Here is a 24,754-nt window from a genome sequence, read left to right as displayed (position 1 = left end):
GATCAAAACAATATTTATTATAATATAACAATGTGGAAACACGTTAAATACATCATCTAGTTTAATTTATCATCAATATTGAGAAGGCAAACATAAACCAAAAGCGAGCATCAAATCAAGCATAAAATCTCCTTCATTCAAACGCAAGCAAACCGAACCAAATAGTCCCCATCTGCTCCGAGTATTTAACTTTCATTACTCGGTAAGATCATCGTTACAGCTGTTCATATCCTCAAGAAAATTATACATCACACTTTCCAATTTACCAATTAACGTCAGAGAAAAAACTAACGTGTTACTTTGCTGGATCAAGCATCACGGCATTCGACGTCATTTCCAGTGGACGAAGAAATTTCTTCTTCATTTCTCCTCGGTGATTGTATCTCGCGATTTTTCACGCGATGCTGAGCCTTACCCCCGTAACAGGAGCGGTGTAAATCGGTCATTCGAAGAAGTAGTAGTAGCACGCAGATGGCAGACAGCGTGACGATGAACCACTTCTTTCCTCTGCGTCAACGAACACCGCCCTGTACCTCTCTTTGTGCCTTTCGTCGTTCGTCCAGGATCACCGTTTTCGCCGTTCGCTCCAATCTTTCCTTTCACTGATTCCATGGAAGTCCGTGAATCGCGTTGTCAGCAGCCGCTGTCGAGCTTTCCTCGAGAAACTTTAGGAAGAACGAAATTCCTGATCCCAGAAAATGTTTGAACCGACTTTGATTATCCTCCGGGAGTAGGGTGAATTTCGGTGATCGATCTGCTCGATGAATCTCGGAAATGTTTGATCGAAAGGAAATTCTAAGAAGAGGTTAATATTTTTTAAATGTTAAATGTTCCACTCAATTGGTTTTAGAATCTCGTTCATAAAAAATATTATGGTACTTGAAGTTTTTGTTAATTATGTAATAACTGGAGTGAATCATATTTTTACCAATAATTGATAAATTAGTAAATTATGTGGGATTGGTAATTAAGAGTGAACTCGATTTAACGATGATATTGATTTTAATAACAGTATTATAGGATTATTAATTTAACACGGAATTTACGAGTATATTAATGCAATTCCAAATGAGAGACTAACAATGAACAATAAATTAATAATAGAGAATTATGAATTAAACGTTAAAAATTGTAGATTTTTTAAATCATTCTATCATTAATTATTTAAATTACAAACAGAATTAGTTCGAATAAATTAAATTTGTTTGCAATAAATATTATAATAAATTTATTTCACAAATCATTTTGGACTATAACATTTAAAAACTGTAAGTCTAACTATAAGTATTTTTCTGTGAAATTTTGAGTTTAGGATGCAAGAATGTTATCTAAAATGAAAGCAAACTAGCAACACTTATCAAACTCATCGAAAAACGAATCACTCCAGCAGCGAAAGAAATATTCTTTCACCAAGCGCTTTTCCTTTCTCATACTCTACATCTTGATAAATTTTCCTTGAAGCTTTATCATAGCTTCCCCTAGGTGATCTCCATATTCTTCGGATAAATTTTTTCACCAGTCGACAACGTTTTTCGGCCAAGCCTCGGTACCGTGAAATTCGTTTCGCACGATGATTCACAAGTTTCCTTAACCTACTCATTTACTCTTTTGAGTAACTATGCACTATATTGTCAACTTAATTTCCGTGTAAAATTCCATGACAAATTCAAAATCTACTAGTTTTACTAATTTCAATTTTATCTCTTTTTTGAACCCAAAAATTATCAATGAAATATTGTTATGTAGTTGTCAAATTTCTATTTTAATTTTGTTAATATGTTTACTGCTATAATTAATAACGACTGTTATTACAAATTTGACTATTAATTAATAAAATGATGAATTATAGTGAAAAAGAAATAAATCAAAGATTAATGAGTATTTCCCAAAAACTTAATTAATTTTCTGCAAAAATAATATTTTTTCAATCTACTTTTAATTATCTCTTTCATCCAATAAATCATTAACCATCATACCTCGAATACAAAAAACGATACAGACTGCAATACTAATTAGAATACTAGAACAATTAATCACGTACAATTTAAAACTCATTAATCCATAAGTCATGCTCCGTATACAATGCACTTCCTCTCTTTGATCCATTTCCCTCTGGGTTCTTAACGATTTACAGAAGCAGAAACTTTAACCGTACAACTTTGTACCTTTATGCAAACTATGCCCGATTACGAGCCTATCGCAAAGAAACAAACCGCCGAACCGATCAATGTTCATTAGTACATTGAACAGTTTCACCGGGGCAAGGGAATTATTCGCTCGAACGATTTCATTTTCCTCAAAATAAAGAAGCAATTACTTTACAAAATACTTTCAAACTTTCATAAGCCCCCGAGTGAAAAGGTGAATAATTTTCCTAGCTACGAAACGCGGGCGTAGAGAAAAGGAGTGGGAGGGGATAGAGGTTTTCGTTTAAACGTGGAAAACACGTGGGTCAAAAGGGGTCTCGTAACTCGAGCACCGTTTTTAACTCGCTAAAACGGATCGCTTTGATCGGTGAACAAAATTGAGCAACAACGCCGATTTAGAAGGATCGCGGGCCCGTAGCGGAGTGAAGCGAGCGAGAAGCGGTGTTACGCGGCGAAAAAGGGCTTGAATTTAAAAAAGGGAAAGAAGAATGTTCATTATATCGGCTTCTAGTCTCAAAGGGAGCACGGTGTTACGGTCTCGCGTGTACGATTATCGACGAGCGCAATCCCTTTTGTGCTTTCTTCCTTCTTTTTCTTTTTTTTTTTATTCTCTTTCACAAGCCACACGCGTTTACCTTGGCCGTTACGTAGAATCGAGTGCAGATACTGGCTTTTCTTTGTATCTTAGCGGGACATTATTCCGCGAACAATTGCCGTTGCCGGTGGAAGTGTTTGCATTGTAGTCCTCGTCTTTCCACCTCTCGTCGACACGCGTCGATGCAACACTGCACGCTCCTTTAATTCTTTAACTCGCAAGGGATGTTACACAAGCTGATATCGATGAAATTTTAGCATGTAACAGAGGATGAAACTAATTCAGACAAGCATGTCCTTTTTATACAGGGAAAGGATTGAAACAATGATTATTTAATTATTAAGTGATAATAACCAGTGATAGATAAGAATAATTGAAATTTCTGGAATAGTAATAAAGGCAATTCAATTTCAACTAAATGGAACTTCCAATAATAATAATTAATCTTCTACAGATCATTGTTTAAAGGAAGGAAAAACCCTAGAGAAAAAGTTAAACGGGAAATATTTGTAACATAGATTCATTAGAAAGAACTTGCAATGAAAATCTCTGATAATTCCGGTTGTAAATGAACAAACGGAATCGTGAATTTTTTTTCGCCTTCATTCCAGTGTTTTTGAGGGTAGAACATATGATTTTTAATTAAAACCATTCCAGGAAAGAGAATTAAATGGATTACAATTATTATAATATATTTAAAAAGATAGGAAATATTGAATACAGATATGAAAAACTCCATAGAATAAAAACACATTAAATATCATTATTGTAGTATATAATTTAACAATTTATTAAATTACTGGCAGCTTCATCATACCAATTCGAAGTAAAACTTATACAAAATTAAAGGACAATGGAAGACTATATAAATAACTGCATACAATATTCGAATTTAATTACCTTTTACGTGTCATCGTTTCATTAGGAAAATTATTCTATTAGAAAACGTTTCCTGTCACGTTAACGTCACAGTATTTATAGAAACGAGATTTTTCTCACTTATTCCAACGACTAATAAATTAAGCACAATTCCGACCGAGCAATTATCGAGAAACATAAGAGATCGTTCACGATATTACCAGATATATTTGCTAAAACCTTCGGGTGATTTCATTAAAAATCCATGCCTGGCTATCCCCGTGAAATGAAATTCCTACCGAAAAAGGGATTCATTTAAAAGGAAAAGGAAAAAAAAAATGAAGCAACCAGATATTCAATCAATACCCTCTAATGATGCATATTAATTGATCCGCTGAAATGTCCACTTAAAACGCACTTCGCTATCCTGATTAACCCTTTTGCTGCGAATGATGAATATACAGGATGGGGAAATGAAATGCAGGAATAGGTTTTTTTTATTTAACTTTCAAAATTTGAATTTGATCAATAAAATTTGTAAGGTAGCCCAAAATATTTAAAAGCTATTATTTTTATTAATTTATGTTAGTGCAAATTAGAATTATTAGTAACTGTGTTTATGGATACATAAAATAGGGTAAAAATTGATATTGCAAAATTTAAAGCACAATTTTCCCCAAAATTAAGTCTGAAACAAATATGAATTTAAAAAAAGAATTAATTGTTAAATTACGAAAACCTCTGTATACACCCACTCACGAAAATGGCAAATTAAAAAAATTAAATAAGTAGGTTATTTATAAAAATTTAAGTAGCACATTTTCTAGAATTATAAAACAAGCGTGGTAAGAGAAGGATTAAATAAAACACACATACGGGATCCAAGTATAACCAGCCAGGAGGTACATTCTTTCTCACTTCTTTATCTCTCTTCTTTTTTCATACTTTCCTCTGGCTGTTTCTTTTTTCCCCCCTTTTGTTTTAATGACTAAAATTGCACGAGACTCGTGGCGCTTACTATTTAACGGGGCATTTAAAAAAGTAATGTGGAAATATAATGGGAAACAAAGGGAAGAAAGTTTCCGCGCTTGTCGGCCTCCCCAACACCGGGAGCCGCAGTTTTACTCGTCCGCTATTTGGTTTGGATGAAGAGCTACCTGTTTGTTTACGTTTCGCTTTCAGCCGTTTGTACTCTCTCTCGACGGTGCAGCACGCTGCTGCACCGGATGCCCGTGTGTGCATATGCGCCTCCCCCCCCTCTCTCTCCCACGTATACACACGTGTATGCACCGCGAGCGATAAGCAGCCCCGTGTGCATACGACCACCGAAAGCGAATCCGATTCCCAGACCTTGCCACGCGCTCTCTTTTCTCTCCTCTCGATTCTTCGCGATACAATTTGAATGCATTTAATCCGTCGCAAACAGAAAATAAAAATTTCTTCAATTTTTTGTTTTCTTCCTTCATTTCTTTAATGACTTTTATTAGTGGTTTTATTTTAATTTACCATTTTCGTGAGTAGGTGTATACAGAGGTTTTCGTAATTTAACAATTAATTCTTTATTATCAAGTGGTATCGTGGATTTTCCTGGCCACTGAAAAATACGGTTTTTTGTATAGTATTAATGGATTGAAAAAAGGATTTAAATACTTTATAATAAATAGACATTTGTCGTGTAATGTTTTATAGGGTACCTCTTTTGTTTAACCCTCGGATGGCAGACGATGGAGAGAACTCCAATTTTAATCTAATCCTGTATTTCAGGTTATCTTTATTTTCTAAATTTTACACTGTTCCCTTAAAAATTATTCTTTCAGTACATGAAATCCTTCCGTTTAAAAATGGTATATTTAACTGTATGTTAATACCGTTTCAAGAATTAACAAATTCATTTATCTCTTTTTGCGTCTCTACCATCAGCAGGGTTAAATCTTTTGAGGCATGTTAAATAATTCGATGCATATTTAATATCAGTTAAGAATTGTGTTTGGTTATATTATACATACGAAGTTGCATACTGAGTAATCAGACTGAGAAATGAAATGATCGTGTCCTTAACAGTTCTTATAGCATACCGCAGTATATACACCTGTTTTTATCGTACCAGTGAACGTGTTCACTCTTTTTACTTCTTTGTTTCAATGAAACATTGCGAGTATAGAAAGAATTGTAAAGAAATAGATTGCAATATGAATATTATAGTTTTTGGAAAAACAAGAAAACTCAATCGAAAATTCAATATCACCAAAAGTATCATTTAATCGAATGAAAATTTAAAAGCATAAAATGCAAACAATTAAAAATATCTACATAATTTTAAGTCTATTGGTCAGTTTCATTTTCATCCAACATTAAAGCAAAAAGTTGCTTGCATTTGTATTAGCAAATTGTTTCGAGGTGAAGCTGTCCCGGGATCGTGAAACACGGTGGTTTGAAGAGATGTAAAATGTTAGGTGGAAGAGAAAGAGATATAACCGGAGGATGAAAAGTGGGGAAACCACTGGAGGTTAGAAGGGTTAGGGTAGTCGATGGTGTAAGGTGGTGTGGGTTGACTCCGTTTATCACCAGGAGGCATACATTTTGCAGCATCGCGATATAGAACCCTCCAAGTCTCGACACCGCAACGCAGAACGTCGTTAAGGGACACGACGTCTATCGACGACGACGACGCTGGAACACCGGCGTCGTCGTCCTCGACGCCTAACCACCACTTGAGGCAGATGCCGCTTGCGTTGTCTCGAAATATCAAGACCATCGTTATCGAAACTAATCGACCGGTATCTGCGGTTCCCCAGGAACGTAAGAAGATACCATGAAAACCTGTGCTTAACCCTTAAGTATCATCGTAAGGTCAGACTTACCCTGAGGAAAATTAAATCTCTAATTCTTTTACTCAAAAGTAGATAATGGCATACGTTGTTCAAAGAACTGTTAACAAAGTCTTAAAAATAAAAAAAAGGATTAAGTAATATTACTTAAACATTAAGGATTAACATTATGGGTTAAAGGTAGTTAAGGGTTAATCTTTATCAACCCTTCAATTTCCCAACTTAATTTATCTCTTGATGTCAAATTGACACAATAGTAAAAAATCAATATAGATAGTTAAAGTTAAATATTGTTTTATTGGAAATTGTTGGCAATTTCATTTAGGGAAATCCCAAAAGATCTTCTATTTACAAAAAATTGATTCCAATAATTTTTGTAATAAAATTTATTCATATTTTTATAAATAACAAAAATATCCAGATGTTCTGTTCTTCACAACTCACTCTGTATATTTCTACGAATCTAACAAAAATTTGTAACGCACAGAAAAATAAGAAATGATATAGTCGATGGGTTCGTCTAAACGACACCCATTTCTACCGTTGATTTCTTTCGATATTTTTTCCAACCGCGTCTTAGAAAAATGGATCTAAAGGTGGGCCTGAATCGTCGAGCCTGTGAGAGACTGACAAGAATTATTAGTGGGTGAAGGTAGCCAGTAGCTGAGCCGAGGATCAATACTAGGCAGACGTCCGTGCAGTGTGGTGGAGTGCACTTCTCCTACACAGCTCTAGGCTAGGCTAAAGCTAGGAAAGGCTGGGATGGAGGTTGGGTAAGGTTAGATCGTGAGATGTCTACGTAGACTCCGGTCCCCATAAACTAACTCGGCTCGACAATGCAGCCACCATTGGACTCTTGCTTGGAAAAAATGTATACCCTTCCGTTTCACTCTCTTTGAACTACTCTTTATGACTACAAAATGTCCTTGACATTGCAGATAATCAGAAACATTTCCAATAATTTACCCCTTTTTTTTTTTTTAATATTTTAGATTCATTTTAATAATACTCAACATCTTTGCTGTCAGTTATATTTTAATTGATTAAGTTTTTGCATAGCATTTAAATGTCAGTATAATTAGCCTGAATTTAATGGAATATCTAATTCAGTTAAAACGAATGAAACTTATAAGAATTTTTCGGAAGAAAAACTTTTTAAAGTTACAAAACAAATGTATCTGAATCCGTAATCATCCTTTACGTTAATTAGATTAATCACTGACACGTAACTCGATGCATCTTCGTAAATCTGTAAAAAAGTACGCGTAATCGCGAAACTCAAACGAATGTTTCGCTTTCCAACGACGCTTTCCCCTTTGTTCGGTGTTCTTTCCCAATTAGCGACGCGCGATTTTTTTAATCGTACCCGGCTAACAAACGTGCGCGCAAACTTCGAGCCAGCTCGAAAGCGCAAGCAAATTGGCCTTTCAGCTTTCGACAATGCGCCGTGGCACGGCTGGTCGCCCGCATTCAAACATTACGATTTAGCCGTCCGCGTTGCGTCGTCGATCCTCCTTTCAGAATTTTATCGTTTATCGTGTTATGAAAACGTCGATCGATGCTGGGACGAATTGAAAAAGTAAGCAACAAGGGCGACACCGCAAAAATGATGAAATCATAGAAAAATTAAGAATATCACTTTTGCTGGTGTCATCATTTTATTAAATCTCCTAGTTGAAAGCTAGTTTGATTTTTTCATCTTTACAAAGAATTTAATAAACAAGGGATATGTCGCTTAAAAAGGCATCTTATAATTCTGAAAGACAAAAGTCTTCTACCCTTGTGCCTTAAGACTCTTTTTAGGTGTTTTAATTTTTCCGAAGTTCAATCGTAACTTTTTTGAAAATATGTGTTTTTCAGAAGTAAAAAGTATTTCAGAATAGTTATTGTGAAGTGCACATTTGAAAATGTAGAATTTCATGATTAAACTGAATAAACCTCGACTCACATGACACACGGAGCTTAAATACGCGGAATACCTTGGAAATGGAAAAAAATGTTGAAAAGGGGTTGGCTTATTTAAACGATCGCGGTCGGATCTACACACGTAGCATGCATACGGACATACATACTTAAAGTAGGAAGTAAAAATAATCTCGCAAAACGTAGCGCAAGAAGTTGTGAAAACTAGTTAAACCGCTCCAAGGTCGAGACCGTGAAACTCGTCCAATTCACGGTGCAATTCTGCGCACACATCCTTCGCTGGTACATGACAGGCCGCGAGAGATACAGCGAGAGTTATGCAATCCACCAACAACTATATAGAAACTGATATCGAAATCAGCGACATTTTATCACGATATCAAACTTCTCATTTACATTTCTTTGACTATCCTCTCATACGATACAGTCTTGTTCTTATTCGATTATATTTATTTAAAATCCCCAAAAAATACGAGTAAATTGAGTTCACAGGAATAAAAATGTAACTGAATTGCCTGAAACTCTTAAACGATCCAAAATTAAGGATCCTAAAACTTTATTTCTTAAAATATTCGTGGAACATGTTCGAATCCGGTCAGAATCGATGCGGTTCGTTTTCTCCATGCCAGTGGCATAACAAATCGAAAGCAAACGCAAATCGAGCAACTCGAACAATCGATATCTCCGCGAAAGCATGAACGCGCTCGAAACCGTGACATTCCTGTTCCGCTGGATCGGGCTAGGTACACAACAGCTGGCGCGATGAATGTATGCATGTGGAACGGCAGAGAAAAACGCGGGTAAATCAGAAATCATCTGGCGAGCGAGCAGCCGTAGTCGTCGTCGTCGTCGTCGGGTTTTCGCGGACACGCGAGGGTGCGCGTGAAACGGCAGGAGGGTGGAAAGCGGCTGCGTAGTCGGACGCACCTACACGCGCGCAAATACTGATGATCATTCACGCCACTGACCTACTCTGCGCGGCTCGCTTAGCCCTCGAACGTGTGGGAGGGCGAGGGAAGGGTGGAGGGAAGGACGGCGAGAGAATGACAGAGGGTCAAAGGGAGACGGAGGTGGAGAGAAAAGAAGAAAGTACTATGCGGATGAACTCGATGGGGGAAAGAAATGGAAAAGGAAGAAACGAAGAAGCGGAGAGTTGGCGAAGAAAAGAGAAGAGCGAAGAGGGAGAGAGGAGACGAAGAGTCTGTGTCTGGTCGACAGGTCTGGGCCTGCGTAACGACGCGTGCACGTCGGTGCAAGTAGAGGGTTGAGAGTTGCAGCTAGTAGAAGGGTGAAGGGTGGTCGATGGAGTGGGGTTAGGTGGCGGCGAGTTGCAGGGGGGGTGCAAGTCGAAGGGGCCAGGGACAGGGACGAGGGGGTGGCAGGGAACACGGAAGGCTACGATTGATCCGTGGTCGCCCTCCGTCCTCCCTATTCCTCTTTCTCCCTTCCACCCTTTCGTCCTCCGGCCCTCTTTGTCTCTGTCGTCGTGGCCTTTCTCTCTTTCTCCTTTGCGTCACGACCTCACGAATTCATTGTGTGCACTTTTGCTCGTCCTTTTTCTCTCGGCAGCCATTAGCTGTCCGTTCGACTCGCCTCTTATTAGCATAGTTGCAAATTCTGTGCCACGACGCCCGGTGGTCTCCCCTTAACGCTTGATTGGAACCCCGAAGCTTTGTGACGTAACAGGTACATACGTCCCTTCGAAACTACCCCCTTCTGGTACCGTTTAGAAGGTAAACCCTTGCTGCTTTCTATCGGAAACATAAGAGATTTTCTCTTCTACTTGATGAAAGGAAACTAAGATGACGATGGTTTAAATGGTGGTTCTTTGAATTTATTGAATCTCGAGAACGCGTGTAGGTGGCGGAATTTCTTTTCTTCGATTGGAATAACGCGATACCGGCGAACGTATGCCTATCGTTTATCTGAGAAAAGACCTAACCCAATTAGAACGACCGGGTTCAACTGGTGGAATTCAATGGAAGCGATTGGGCCTGGGTTTAGACCCAACGCATTGTCCTTTTACATTGTTAATTTTAATGGGATAGATAGCTCCACCGTGACTGTCATTTTGGGAGATTTAAAGGGTGAACTGTTGAGAAAGAAAATTATCAGCTTCTTATTTTTTTTACAGTTCATTAAAAAGATATATTCAAGTGCCAACTCAAGTTTCATTTTGTCTACTGTATTATATGGAAAGGATGATTCTTAGCAATCCTTACATGAATTCTTTTTTCATATTTTCCACATGATTTTCGAATCTTCTTAATTCAATTAATATTGCAAATTTGATAAAATTCAGACAAAATTAGTTTCAAGCCTAAATGGATTAAACTAGTCAGAGCTGAAATATTGCAAAATTATTATTTTTTGAATATAGTTTGCACAAAGAATTCACTTGTTTGCAAAAGAAACGTGTACTCGTGACACAATTAATCATATTTACTGGAAAAAAAGGAAGCTACTCGTTAAAATTAACACATAACAGAGAAGAGCATTAAACCACTGTAAAAATCTACCCACGCGTGGTGTTACGACACGATAAGCAAGCGTAATTTTACATAATTCAAAGAACCGCTGGGCGAAAAAGAGAAGCCCTGAAAAGAAAGAAATTTCATTTAACGCGGCTACACGCGTCGGTTCATGCATCTTTGAAATCGTCCGGGAAATTTTAGTATTCCTCCTGGTGTCCCTGATTGATGACATTGCGTTTATCGAGCGGCGTGCAGCAATGCACACAGATTATTCATCATATTAAAAAGCGTTTTCGCCTGTCCCGTATTCATTCGAGTGTTACCGTTCTCCCAATAAATGGAACTTAACAATCAGCCGTAGAAATTGGTGCGCGCATGACGTATGCACCGGGTCGGCCACCACCGTAAACAGAATTATACAATACCGAATGTGCTACCATTAATTAGAGTAACTTTGTTGCCGCGTACAAGAGTTATATTTGTGTGCGTTAGGTGTGTAACCTGGCACGCTTTTATATTAATGACGTGCAAAATGTTTTGACACCTCGCCACATAGACCGTGGATTTTTAATTGAGACGTATCGCGTCGTTCGAACGGACAGTTATAAACTATTTTGTTCTACGATGCATTAAATTTAACAAGATACTACTCTCGTCTCTATGAGAATTTCATTCTTCTTTGAATTATAGGGCTACAGTTCCCCTCATAATTTTTAATGCATTGATTGCCATGGAAGACAGTAAATTCAAAGTTAATTTAAATCCAATTAGTAATTTAATTATTATATAGTTCACTATTCTTTTATTAGGATTTTAAATTTTGCACAGGAAATTTGTTTAAATTTAGCCACTTGATAAACTGGCTCCAGTAAACCATTTATAAAACTAAATTTAGAAACTCCGAGACGGTTTAATTGTATTTTTTTTTTTCTTCTTTGAATAAGCAATTCGCGCGATTCTATCGAGATTTAGAATAACAAATAGCCGCAAGAGGAGCAAGAACGACTCCGTGGCTCGAATTTTTGATTATTTATAAAGGTAAGAGCATCGGCTCGGAGAAATTGTGGTAGCAAGTAGTTGAACACCGTCGATATCAGACATAGATCACGCGATACAAGAGGAAAGCGGAGCTAGGGTACTCGCGATAGAATATTAATTGAACGTACCGATAAATGGCCTAGCATAAAAATGAATAATCGACGTAAGGGGTAAAAATACGGGGCAACGATAAAATAATTAGTCTGGGTTCGTACAAATCTCTGAAGACAATTCTAAAGTACCAATTACTAAGTAATTAATTATAATATAATAGACGTGTACAATTTTCTCAATATTTTCAAATTCTTCACTTATTAGAAATTTATAAACTAAAAATTAAATTCATTAAATAATATTATTGTAGAGAGAAGATTTTTCAGTTCACAGCATTTTAACCAAAAATTGATCAGAATCAGAACTATTCGATAATTTTCTTAATAAAATATATATTTCAATATTAATTTTCAAGGTAAAATTTAGTTACACGTTTATAGTAAATCCACGTCATGAAAATTTGTTAATGTTTTAGGTATTAATTTATTTTAGACATTAGGTAAAGACTTATTATATAAAAAATTTGAAAATTTCATTAAATGGATGTAGAGCAAAATGACAGAACGCTGTAAAGATTAGCATAGCTAAATTGCAGACGTCTACCTTGGAAAAGATCAAACATCAAGTATCAGTCTGATCGACGGAATTAGATTCAATTTAAAAAGATCATCTGTCAGAAGGTTCGAGTTGACAAGAAATTTCCCCGCATCGTCCGGCACAATGGCAACGATGATTGAATTGACCGATGGAAATGTCACGAGGTGGTTATTACACAATCTCGAAATAAGCATTTTGAACAGGTCATCTAAGGTCTGAGATTAACCTTCTTTTCTCCTTTTTATCCGCGTGGTAACTAAATGATTGTGCCTGTCGTGTTCGAAAGTTGTTTATTTGATTCGTCGATAGGGGGGGGGGAGGGAAAAAAGAACGAGCACGCGTAAGTAGATACGTGAACAGATACCTGCTTTAATGAGCATGTAACAGGAATAGGCATGCACATTTTGACCCAAGGATGCTTTCACGAGATTACACTCGACGCTTTACTTGTTTCTGCACTATTTCACGACGCCGACGCCTACCGAGGCATGCTCGCAACCGTGTTACATTGTTCAACAATGTTTCATTCCATTACACGCACATGGCTTTTCACAAGATTTCGTTTTTCGACCTATTATCAAGAATTTTACTGGAAAAATACATAATTTGCGATATCAATGTACGCGCGTGCAGGGGGAGTGAATTTTATCATCAACGATGCGAGCAAAACACCGTGTCGAAAGCATTGCAAATGGGTCATCGACGTATCCTTAAGATCTCTTATTAAGATGCTACCACCATTTTTCCGCTGAATCATTATTCTCTTATGCTACCAATGTAGAACACACGCTAAGTATGCCATAAACCAACAACGCCTTTCTATGCAGCTGGCCAGTTTGCTACTTTTTACTTTGTTGCAAGATAACAGAAATTTCAAACTAGAAATGCAGGCAAGTTGGATAGGTACACTCGTGATAAACCTAATTACTTGAAGGAAAATAGTGTCATGAAAAAAGCAGGAATTATTGTATATTATAAAATTCAGTATATAATTGAAGAATGCGAATAATAAGGAAAATATCAATTCAAATTTTCCCGCGCCAGTGGTGGTCCGTCACGGACCTATATATATGGAGCCTTCTCCCCTCCATTGTCATTCTCCGCGTGACCGCCTAAGAGGAAGGGTGGAGACCCATGGCATCACCATTTTACCTGGGAAGCGTGACTTGACCGCCAGTGTACTTATTATAAATTTCAGTTTCTATCGTCTCAAACACTAATTAATCAGTTTCAAGTTTTCTACATGGAACCTGTCCATCCCTAATTATATCTTCAAACTTTTGAAACGAAAACAAAAATTTTCGAAAGAGTTCAACTTATCCTGTTGAAAATCGAGAGTATGAAACGTTCTTGCGGAAAAACGTAAGCGTTTTATCATCGACGACAGAGCGGTTGTTGAACAGAGCACAGGAGAGACTTTTGTGCAAGCTCGTCGACACACGAGGGACAATGAAGCGTACTGTAGGCGAGCGTTGCGACGGCAAATCCGATTCACGCACTATCGACGCGTTACCTAATAGCGTACTACGTGGACGCAGATACACAAGCGGCGTCACGTGGACGACGACGACGAAGGCACCTGAGCTCACGCAAAGCAAAAATAAAGCTACGTGAAACGAACTGTGGCAATTGCCACAAGTCGAGGCTGTTGTGTGCCCACACGGACACGAGAGCTTCTGTTCACGCAACGCTCGATGCAATGCGTTCGGTTACCTAAGAACGCGTAGACGCGCAATTTCAGTCGACCGTCCGTGTCTCCTCTGCCCTCCTCTCTCCTTCGTGTACACCGACGCTCTATGAGAAACAACGTGCACGTGGACAAGCATGCAATAACGTTGCATCGAGACAACACGATAGACAATAATCGCTTTTATCGCGTTCGAAAGTGACTGGAGAGCATGCAATGAGAATCGTATATTGCAAAACTATAGTTATAATTGAATTGAAGAGTTGGAGTAGAGAGCAAGTTCAAAATTGAACATTTTTAAACAATTTTGAAATTAATTATAAAATGTGTAGAATTATAGATTAGGATTAGGAAAAGTACAAAAGAAATGCACTATAGTGTTTTAATTAGTCCTTTTATTAGAATAATAAATTCTTCTATAATAAATAATAATAATAAGATTGTTTAGGTGGCTTCAAATATATATCAATTTATGTCACCTATGTAACAAATTAATTAATCGTTGGTGAATAATTGAACAGTAATCGTATAATCGAGTAATGAATTTTGAAATTAATTAAAAGTGGAATTGATCAGCGAATCAATTGAAAGAATGAATTTTATTGTTGCACATTATATTGCTCACCTACTTTTGTCGCATACAGTAGATTCTTAGATAATACTAATTGCGCCCGTCTGTCTGCTGGCTGTACATCCGTAAAGTTCGCGATGGTCGCATAGTGTGCGCGCGCGTGTTGGCGCGAGATCACGCGTCCGCGTGTACGCACACGCGGAACTCGCACACAAACGGAACGCCGCGGGGAATAATTTCATTGTAGCTACTTGAATGCGATCGTTGCCGATAAATTATTCCTAGCTTGATAGCTCGTGATCGGGCGGCGTAAGAACCGGAATTTACGAGGAGCCCCGCTAGACTCGAGTCTAAACGCAAATCCATCGTGCAAATTGAATTGCCTCAATGTCAATAGTTTCTTCATCCGACAAAAGAAGGCCGTGCGGTTACACGTTAACGCACGTAATACACCGCCATTCTTAATATGCTCTGTTCCTCGATCGATGTCGAGGAAAATTTTTTTTTCTCTTCTTGTCGCTTTTTTTTTTCATTCTCTTCTCTCATAACGTACAACCTTTCCAAGGCAATGTCAAACGGGTAATATTTCGTGCTACCGTGTTTTGCGGCTATTGTTGAAGCGTTTAATGAAGTATACACATTGTTTGCGAGCTACGAGGTATGCATGTTTTTCTTGCACTTTTTAATTCGTGTTTGAGGAGTTTTTGTGATGCAGATAATGTAAGGTGTTTCTGAAGTATGAATCTTGGAGAGGAATTATTCTAGGTGAAAGAGCTTGTCTGCTTTATGGAATAAAGTTTTATTTTTGAGAATACGATGGCTGTAAAAAATGTGGAATAAAGGCAGATATTATTCTCAAATTATGGTATCAGATAAGAAATATAATTAAATTTTTAAGAAACATAACATTGTACTTTAATACCTAATGAGATGAACGTAATCTAAATTTAGACCAAATAATAGTTGATACCATAAAGAAAAATTAAATAAAATAAAAAAGAAATAACTTTTCTTATAAAATAAAAGTTTAGATTTGTTTTTATTGATAATGGCTGACAATATGAATTTAATTTCGTTCAATAATTAAGAAATAAAAATGGTCTACTAAGAGCACATTAATAATTTAAGATAGTAAATTGAGAAATATACATATTAACAAAAAATTAATGTTCAATGACTTGCTAGATGTGGCTACTTCCACTGTGATGGTCAACGTGCAACCGCGTTGGCTGTCGCAGTAGATAGGGACATCAGTAGTAAGACGCTTGCCACAGTGAAAATTGGCGTATGAGGTAAGACGTCAATTATACTACAAGTTATTAAGAATATAAATACATAATTATTCAATTTTTTCTAAATGTATTATTTCATATTATTGGTCCAATATTAAAAACACTCGAAAGTTTGTCTCTTAGGTATTTTATTTAATTAAATGTGCAGTGCTGGCCACTATGTCTATTTGTGATTCATTTATAATGAATGTAAATTTTGAAATACTATACAAATTTGGTGTATTGATTAGATTATTTTGGGTTTCTAAAATATCACATTGCATTGTGCGGAACTGTTCGACGTAGCAACGGCATCCGGCGCCACCTGGCCGATCGCGTGTTTACTTTTTCTAATCCAAAAGTCGCGCATGTCGCACTTCCGGAATCTCTAGAACAGTGATAAGTAGACTGCAGATATTTATACATTAAACACTTTGACCCAGTGCACGTTTCATAAAACCTGGCTCCTGTCATTTTACATTCTTTATAAAATGATCAATTATTATTTTCTATAGTATTATTAAATAACGAAGCTATCAAAGTATTAAGAACCATATAGTACATCTATAAATCTTTTAATTTTCAATTTTTTCAAATTTTATATACTGTTAAAGTATAGAATCGTGAAAATATCTGTAAATTTTCAAATAAACCATGCTAGGCAGATAATGAATTTATTTGGCAATACGTATCTCTGGCAGCACATGTTTCCAAAAATGAACATTACAAAAAGCGACCAATAAAACTGTCTCGATGACGAATAACTACAAACTTTATGATACGTTATGAGTTGCACTTTCTTCGATAACTGCAAATATTAAATAACTTAGTGGAGAAAAACATCTCATTTGTTATGTATTTATGTTATTTTTTATCTTGTCTTTGTGTACTTTGTGAAAAAGGTTATAAGTCTTCGCCTTTCATACCATGATTCTGTTTTTCTTACTTGCTAATTTATTACTAACAAAATAAAAAGAATTTCACTTTTTTACTATTAAATAAAAAGGCAATAGAATAACAGATCAGAATTTATTTTAAAATGCAATAGTACAAGAGGATTTTATTGAACAAATACAATTTAAGAGTATCTTTAACTCCACAATAAAAATAAGAAAAGAAGACAAATGATGAGCCAGAATAAGAAAACGAAGAAGGTTTCAAATTCACAAAAGCATCGATGTAAACGTGAAAAAAGAAAAGGCAGCATCTAAATTTCAGAAAACCGTCTTGGAAGCTACGTCTCGCAGGCAATGTGACAAAAGGAAGCGTGGAAAGGGAAAATATCAGTGACAAATCGGTGCAGAATTGCACGCGTGTATATCTATTCCGTCGATGCATCTGTGTATCTCCCTCCTCGTCACGCTTAAAACGCTCTCTCTACTCGTCTCTGTCGCGCACGTAAATTCGAGTTACGCCAGTCGTCTCTGTACCGTGTGAAATTTCTAATTTCGAAGTCAGCCGCGCGGCAAAGCACGTCCGAAATAATTACCTTCCGCGCTGCGTAAGACGTCAATGCGTTTGATATTCTTGCACGCTGCTCTCACTCTCCTCCCACCTTTCTGCCGACGAACAAGAGTTTTTTTTTGTTTCTTTTTTTTTTTTTTTGGTCCAACGACGCCTATGGCTCTACGAATCGCGAGATCTGCGAGGGAAACGTGCGCCGTCTCTGTATATGTGCGGCTGTGCGCGTGAGCGTTTCACACCTGACTACTACGCTAGTCAAGCGAGCGACCGTCGCGACATTAGATATTCGTCGAATCGTACGATCGAACCGAGAATCGTACGTAAATTATTTATTCGATCGGATCGGATTTATCGTGGACGAATTGAACCGGTGGGCGGTACCGAATTGATTTATTTTGTCGGTAAAGTGTGCGCGGCGAACACGGTAGGTTAGTTGACCGCGGGGCCGAGCGAGCGCTGAGCTGACAGTAGGCCGGCGACGTCACAGTGGGCCGGTTGAGCCTTCCTTCGTTCGATTCAGGCAGGCTCTCTATTCATTTTACATGTAGCAAGGTAAATATTTCTATGCGAAGTGTCCATTCGAGATTCGTGGCTCCAAGTGCGTGCAATTGTCGACTGGTGATCAATATACATACGTTTTCTTTATTTTTCATCGTCATCTTTTTTTTCAATTTTTTTTTTTTTCTTTTTATATCATCATTATTCTTTCTTTGATTCATTTCATCACCGGGGGTGTTGAAGAAAGTTTATTTTCTCTCCTCGTTCGTGCCCGTTCCTGTTACGTTTCACGACACTGGCTGCTACTGCTACTGTTGTTGTTGTTGTCGCCGCTGCTGTTTGCTGTCACGACCGATGTCCCGTGGGAAACGGCGAGAATACCCGATGACCATTACCTGGTACCATGGTCCGAGTCGCGAGAAAATTCGAAGGACGCGGAACACGCACTTTCCATACGTCGACACGATCGAAGATATTTAACCGTCGAGAAAACGTAACCTACGTGTCGGAGGAAGAGCGCGGCCGAGATACACGTGAAATCGCACGGGTTTGACAGTTACCGTCCCGCGAGACGTCAGTGGATCGTGAATTCACCGACGAAACTCATCGGGACCACGCTCGACGTTGATCGACCTTGTGCCGTTTAACTTTTGGCAAACGCTTTCGTACGCGTGCAGTGTAACCGACGATCGTGTGCAGTTTCTCATCGGATACGATCGTCGTTCGTCGCTGTCATCGTCGCGATACGAAGTGTCAACAATGAAATCTTGATCATCCACGCGCTAGTCGCACGAAAACGCTTCGATAATCAGCTCGAGAACGTTTTTGGCACGAGCGTTAGCCCTGGCGTAGGAAAAATTCGATGTACCACGCGCCAGCGGTACAGGAAGACACGTGACAAGTGAAAAGTGGCGAACGTTACGAAAATCTTGGTGCAACAATCTGTTCATGATTCATTTATTCGAAAATGAGAAAAATTCTATTCGAAACGTGTAGCCATTACCGCGGTTCTGGAAAATCGTATCGCCGTGGAACGCGGAGGAAAGTAAACAAAAGTTAAACGCACTCGTGAAAGCAACGTCGGTCGATCCGTGTCACCGATTAAAGCGTCGTTGACGTAAAGGAAGATTCCCGTTGATTTTCGTGCGCTGTCGAATCGATGTGCGAGACATCGGGGAAAAATCGTGATACACGTTTCAATGGAGCACGCACTTCGAGACGTGGTGACAGACGCGTGTTTGCTATCCCGCATCGACGATTACAAGCGGAGAGAAACGTGTCAGCTGTAACAGTTTCCGAAAAGTTGGCCGAAAGTACGTTAGCGCTAACCAACCTACACGGTAACCTAACCTAACTCAACGGCGCGCTCTGCTTCCTGTCAAGCGCGTGACAAGTGAATCATTCTCTCGTTCGAACGAGCCGAGTGAATAAAAATGAATGAAAAATTTACAAACGAATTTCAATTAAGAAAAAGAGATAAAAGGAAATGATTTGGTGTCGGATTAGAAACGCGAGGCGAAGAGTGCGTGTTCCGTGAGCCGTCACGGCGGGACGAAAATATCCCATGTGCGTCGAGAGAGTAAGCCGAGATTTTTGGAGGACGACGAGAGTCAAGTGGGCGATCGTTGAGGAGCATTTTCGGTGAGCGAGCAACAGAAAAGATTCGATAGCAGTGGACGAAGTGAAAGGGTGATACAGGAGGATCCTCCTATGATCAGGTAGATCGTTCTACTTTAGACGCGGTTCGTCTCGCGTGTCGCTTTACGTCTCGCGGAGGAAGCTTCGCTTTTGTTGACAGTTAGAAATTCCTCTGACTCGTGCTCGCCCACGATCGTTCAATTTTAACCGACACGCGAGACCGGCCGTCTGCTGATGATAAAGTCGATCAACATCCGTAGCTCGGGCTGTTACCCGGGTACGTGATTTCCTCGACGACACACGACGGACGGGATCCGTAGATCGCGAAACACGTATCTCGATGATAGTCTAGTTTCCACGAGGGAGGCGGAGAGGTAATCAGGGCGAGAACGTGGGTAAACCTCTTTCAGTCATACGGCCCTGCATGCTAAACAGCATAGACGTTTGACGTTTCGCGAAGGCCGCGTGGCTCTAGCCTTTTCTCCTTCTCGCGCTCGTCTACCGTACTCTCTATCGGTCTCTCTTCCTGGTACGCGCTCATCTCTGTCGCATACTTTTTTTCTCTTTCCCGTTCGTCTCGTTGCAACTCGGCACCTCTCTCTCTTCACCCACGTTTTATACCGTCCCCGTTACTCTTTCGCGCTTCTGTTACCATTCTCTCCTCTCCCCCTACGCACGTTTACGTTGGACACTATTTTAACGATCGTTACGCGTGAAATCCGCGTCACGTCCTTGTTTTTCCGCGAATTTTCCGACAACTTAACGCGATCGCACGCGCGGATTTTCGCCGCGCTCTCGAGGCGTACGTGACATTGAAGATTCGAAGGAAGCGGATATACAGGGTGACGGAGAATTATTTCATTAAATTTTACCTGTAAAATTGAAAATGTTCGTTTATTTGAACGATTGTTGCAAGCGAACAGTTTTCTATGCAATTCAGTAGCACTTGGTGTATTTAATGTCAAGTGTGAAGGTTTTCACGTGGACGCGATGTTTTATGTGGAACTGTATTATCGAGCTGAGAAATTTGACGTCGAGGAAGTCGCGTTTCGTATCGGTTCATGGAGTATCGTGGAAACTTATGGCTCGAGGACGCGAGAATCGCGTGAGATCGATTGTATCCTTCTGTAGCGTTGCTTTTTCACGAGAAAAAGAAGGTAGGAAAATCTGAGTAGTTAGGGATTTACGTGATAGAAAACAGTACGTTTGGTAGAGATTTTAGTGCTAGGAATTCTAGCAATTTTCATTAAACATAGAATTCAGGAATGTTTAAGTTTCGCACCTTGATAGATTGCTGAGGAAGTTTAACAAAATTATCACTTTTTATTAAAAGTATTACAAAACTAGAAATTTTGTTCTAAAGGATAACTCTTTTTAAAGAATGTTACAAGTTTAAAACAGTAGCTTTTGAAATTTTACTTTTTAGAAATGAAAGAATGGAATGAAACAGTTTTATATCACATATGGGGGTTTGATAATTATCATAATACAAACTCAAGGAATTTTTACATTCAGAAAGTTAAAATTTAATACTTCATACCGTGCCTTTAATAATAAACCCTAATTATTCATATTTCTCATTATATAAATTCCGATTGAATTATGGAAGATATTAAAAGCAATCCTGTCACAAAATTAACAGAAATATTCCTGTGTATCTATATTTCTTTATAAATATATTGCAAAATATATGTTCTTATTTAATCACCAATATTTCATGTTAATTATTTCTATAGAAATAACACTAACAATTTGAAATCAGATTGAAAATCTCTCTTTTGGTACTCTTAATACTTCGTATGATTGTGCGTCATGTCAGACATGGCTGTATCTACTGCGGCCGCTGTCTTAACTTTGGTTGCCATAGTAGAACCCCCTATTTATAATAATTCTCAAATTTAACCCTTTAATTTAGTAGCTTACAATATTAGGGTAACACTAACCCTATTCAAAATTTGTCTTCAATGCAATCGCATAATTTAATACTTCATCTGGAGAAAAAATGCAGGGATAATCAACAGGAAATGAAAGTATTAATCTGAAGTATTCACGTGGATAAATAAGATTATCTTTATAAGTGCTAAATATCGTAGATAAATGATCAAAAAGAATATCTTTAATATCTGTTAGTAGTTTGATAAAATATGAAATATTTTCTTATAATGTCTATTTTAATTAAGAGTTAGAAAAAGCGTAGAAAATAGTGAACATTTTTGACCTACATTAATAGTTCATTTAAATTAAATATCCAAAAAGAAGGCCAAGAAAAGGAGCTATTACATATTCCTAATATTAAAAAATTAAAAAATAGAACTGTAAAATTTGCTGTAATAGAATTGTATTCTCAATAATTCCTTTTATAATGTGTTTTACTATACAGATTAATTTTCATTGTGGCAGTCATTGTAATAATTAAAAGACTGAATTGCAATTTATAATGAAATTAAATTACATTATAATGCTCTATTTTAAACACAGCCATTTATATTGCAGTAGTCAAAACATTAGGTATAACAAACGCTTTGTTCACCTATATTCTTCAAATAGCCTTCTATATGCATAAGTAGATACAGACGGATGTCAGACGATCAGCTGTTGGCGTTCCTTTCTAACTTCTCTGAAGAGCACACACGTGGCTTCGGGTTTAGTGGGAACGCAAAAATAACGACGGTTGAACAGTTACGAAAGAGATCGCGGTATTTTGTACATTTACTGAACTGATTAGTCCGTGAAGGCATTCCCTGGCCAGCGGTCAGGTCGTTAACCACTGATAAATCAGAGAAATTAACGGCGAGGTACACTTTTTGAGTGTTCCCCTCGCACGAAGTTCATTCTATCACTGTTCTCTCGCTATTTGGCTAGTTACGATGGAAATTGAAAAACGCGAGAGATGCCATAGTTTGGTTGAATTTCAGTTGTTTAAATTAAACGCGAAGTCATCGGCGGTAAAAGCAAATGAGTCGATAATAGTTGCTTTTGTTTTTTGTTTCTTTTTAATGCGGCAATGATATTCTCCATTATTTTTTATTTATGTGTGGATCTAGAGATTTGAATACTCAGAGCTTGGTAATTTATTAAGTCAGCAGTTTAGGTTCATTTTCTTATGCTTTTTGATCTCTTAGGTATAAACCATTAGAAATTAGATATTAGCAAAAAGTATCCAATTTTTGTTAAGAATATTTATGATACATTTATATAGTCATTTTCATGAAACCTTAAACTTCAAATTTATTTGTTATAAGTATCATTTTGTAGTACTTTTATGTGATCAAATCATGTTAGAATTTCTACGTTCCAGAATCACTCATTTGATGAAGAACAATTTTTTAGGATTTATTATTTCGTGCAATAAGTAGAACAAACATTAATAAAAATATAAGTGATCCTTATAGAAATCAAATTAATCAACTTTTCTAACTCATTAGTCGCCACAGTGGAAGTGGTCATCTATGGTCAGACACACTAAAATACCAATTATCAAGAATACAGCTATTTGATTTTCAATTTTTAATTTTCTATTCGATATCTTACATTATTAGTATAATACTAATACTATTCAAAGTTTTTCTTCTTATTTTTACGGTTAATTATTATTAATTATTTGATTATAGAAAAATTGTGACACCGACCTCTATATCAATCAATTTATTAATTTCTTCAGTATTCTTCTTCCATTTCTAATTTCATTAAATCAGTATACCTTAAAATATTCTTCCAAGCAAAATCCATCGATATTCCAAAAAATCATGATTACACACACTTGTATATATCCCACCAATAAACGTTCGTTATTACCGCGATTAAATTCCGTAGAACTATTTTTAGACATCTCTGTTCGATGGATAAGATAAAATCAAAAATTTTCCCGCAACGTGTCCGCAGCGTTCATCGATCAATCGGAAGGAAAAAATTTGCATAGGACACTGAAACGCCAGCTAGTCTTGTCTTCGAATGAACCTTCGAATGAAATCATTGCCGGCTGACAAAAAAAAAAAAAAAATAAGAACAGAAGATAAGAGACGTGGAGGGGGTCTGATAAGAATCGTATCACTGTTTCGAGAGTCTGTAGGATCGCGTTCTCACGATTCACATCGCGAGAAATGTATGTACGTACATCTGCTCACATTCTTCCACCGCGGGTTATCGATTTATAATCATCATCGAAAACAGATAAGCGACTCGTCGCGATATCGTTCATTTAAAACGCGGCTATTCGTAATTGAGCGACGTTTCAGCGACGACGTGAAACGACGTCTCGACGAGCCGATAGATTATTTAGATGCGAGTACCAGATTGGACGCGACGCTTTGCGACATCCGTCGAACGTAATTATCATTGCAAAATGAAACGAAATCTTCGCTTCCACTGTAAATCGCAAATGACACTCGATGGTATTTCCCGGCTTTTACGAGCGTGATTCGATTAGAGTAGTTTTTTTAACGATAAAACGATGTTGGATGTTTATCTGCTTTTAAATTGAAAATAAGTGGAAAAATAAGTAAATGGTAGATTATTTCGATAAAAATCAGTATATTTTGATAGCAATGCGTTAATAATTTCTGTAATTTGAAATGAAAGATCTGAAATTCATTTTGACAAGTTTAATTGTTCTAATGTTAAAGAAAATTTGATTTTGGTTGTTTGTTTAAAGTGTAAGTCAATTTTGTTAGTATTAATTGGTAAACTCAAATTAGATTTCTTGGGGAAAGTTGAGTAGTTTGATTATTATCTTTGTTAATGTTGTTTGCGGAACTCCAAGCAAAGTTTCCAAGAGTTTTCGACACTTTAATTGTTACTTATCTTTATTATTATCGTTTGCTGGATGTAAATAGATTTTCATGTAAAACTAGTTACATCAAATATTTTTGCACAAATTTTTTAATAAACTCAATAGAAATTATTAAAGAAAACTTATTATATTTGTTAATTTTTTGACAGAAAAGAAAATTTAGAAATACAAAAATTGTGCTTCTCTCCGTGGTCCGTCATCCGATCGCATTCCGAACAATTGCAGTTATAGTATGCCTTACTGCATAAATCTGTATCTCCTATCACAGTCAACCTAACGAAAAAGACAAACTCCAATCCTTCCAACAATCCCCCAAAAAAAT

The 24,754-nt window shown here is 37.4% G+C and overlaps 1 protein-coding gene across 3 annotated transcripts in view; it reads left to right on the top strand.

Moving 5' to 3' along the window:
• Positions 1-24,754, top strand: part of LOC114871130 (protein bric-a-brac 1-like) — a 105,215-nt gene that overhangs the window by 5,592 nt on the left and 74,869 nt on the right. The window contains exon 1 of one of the 3 annotated variants that reach the window (XM_029176649.2): positions 17,695-18,059. The exons of 1 other annotated variant lie outside the window; for it this stretch is intronic. The gene's annotated coding sequence lies outside the window, so the exon portion shown is untranslated. Of the gene's footprint in view, positions 1-17,694; positions 18,060-24,754 lie in introns of those variants that run through there. One more of the 3 variants, XM_046285273.1, reaches the window with a different exon arrangement.

This window comes from Osmia bicornis, chromosome 3 (genome assembly GCF_907164935.1).
Source record: "Osmia bicornis bicornis chromosome 3, iOsmBic2.1, whole genome shotgun sequence".
NCBI classification, from domain to species: domain Eukaryota; kingdom Metazoa; phylum Arthropoda; class Insecta; order Hymenoptera; family Megachilidae; genus Osmia; species Osmia bicornis.
This window is presented reverse-complemented; position numbering and strand designations above follow the sequence as displayed.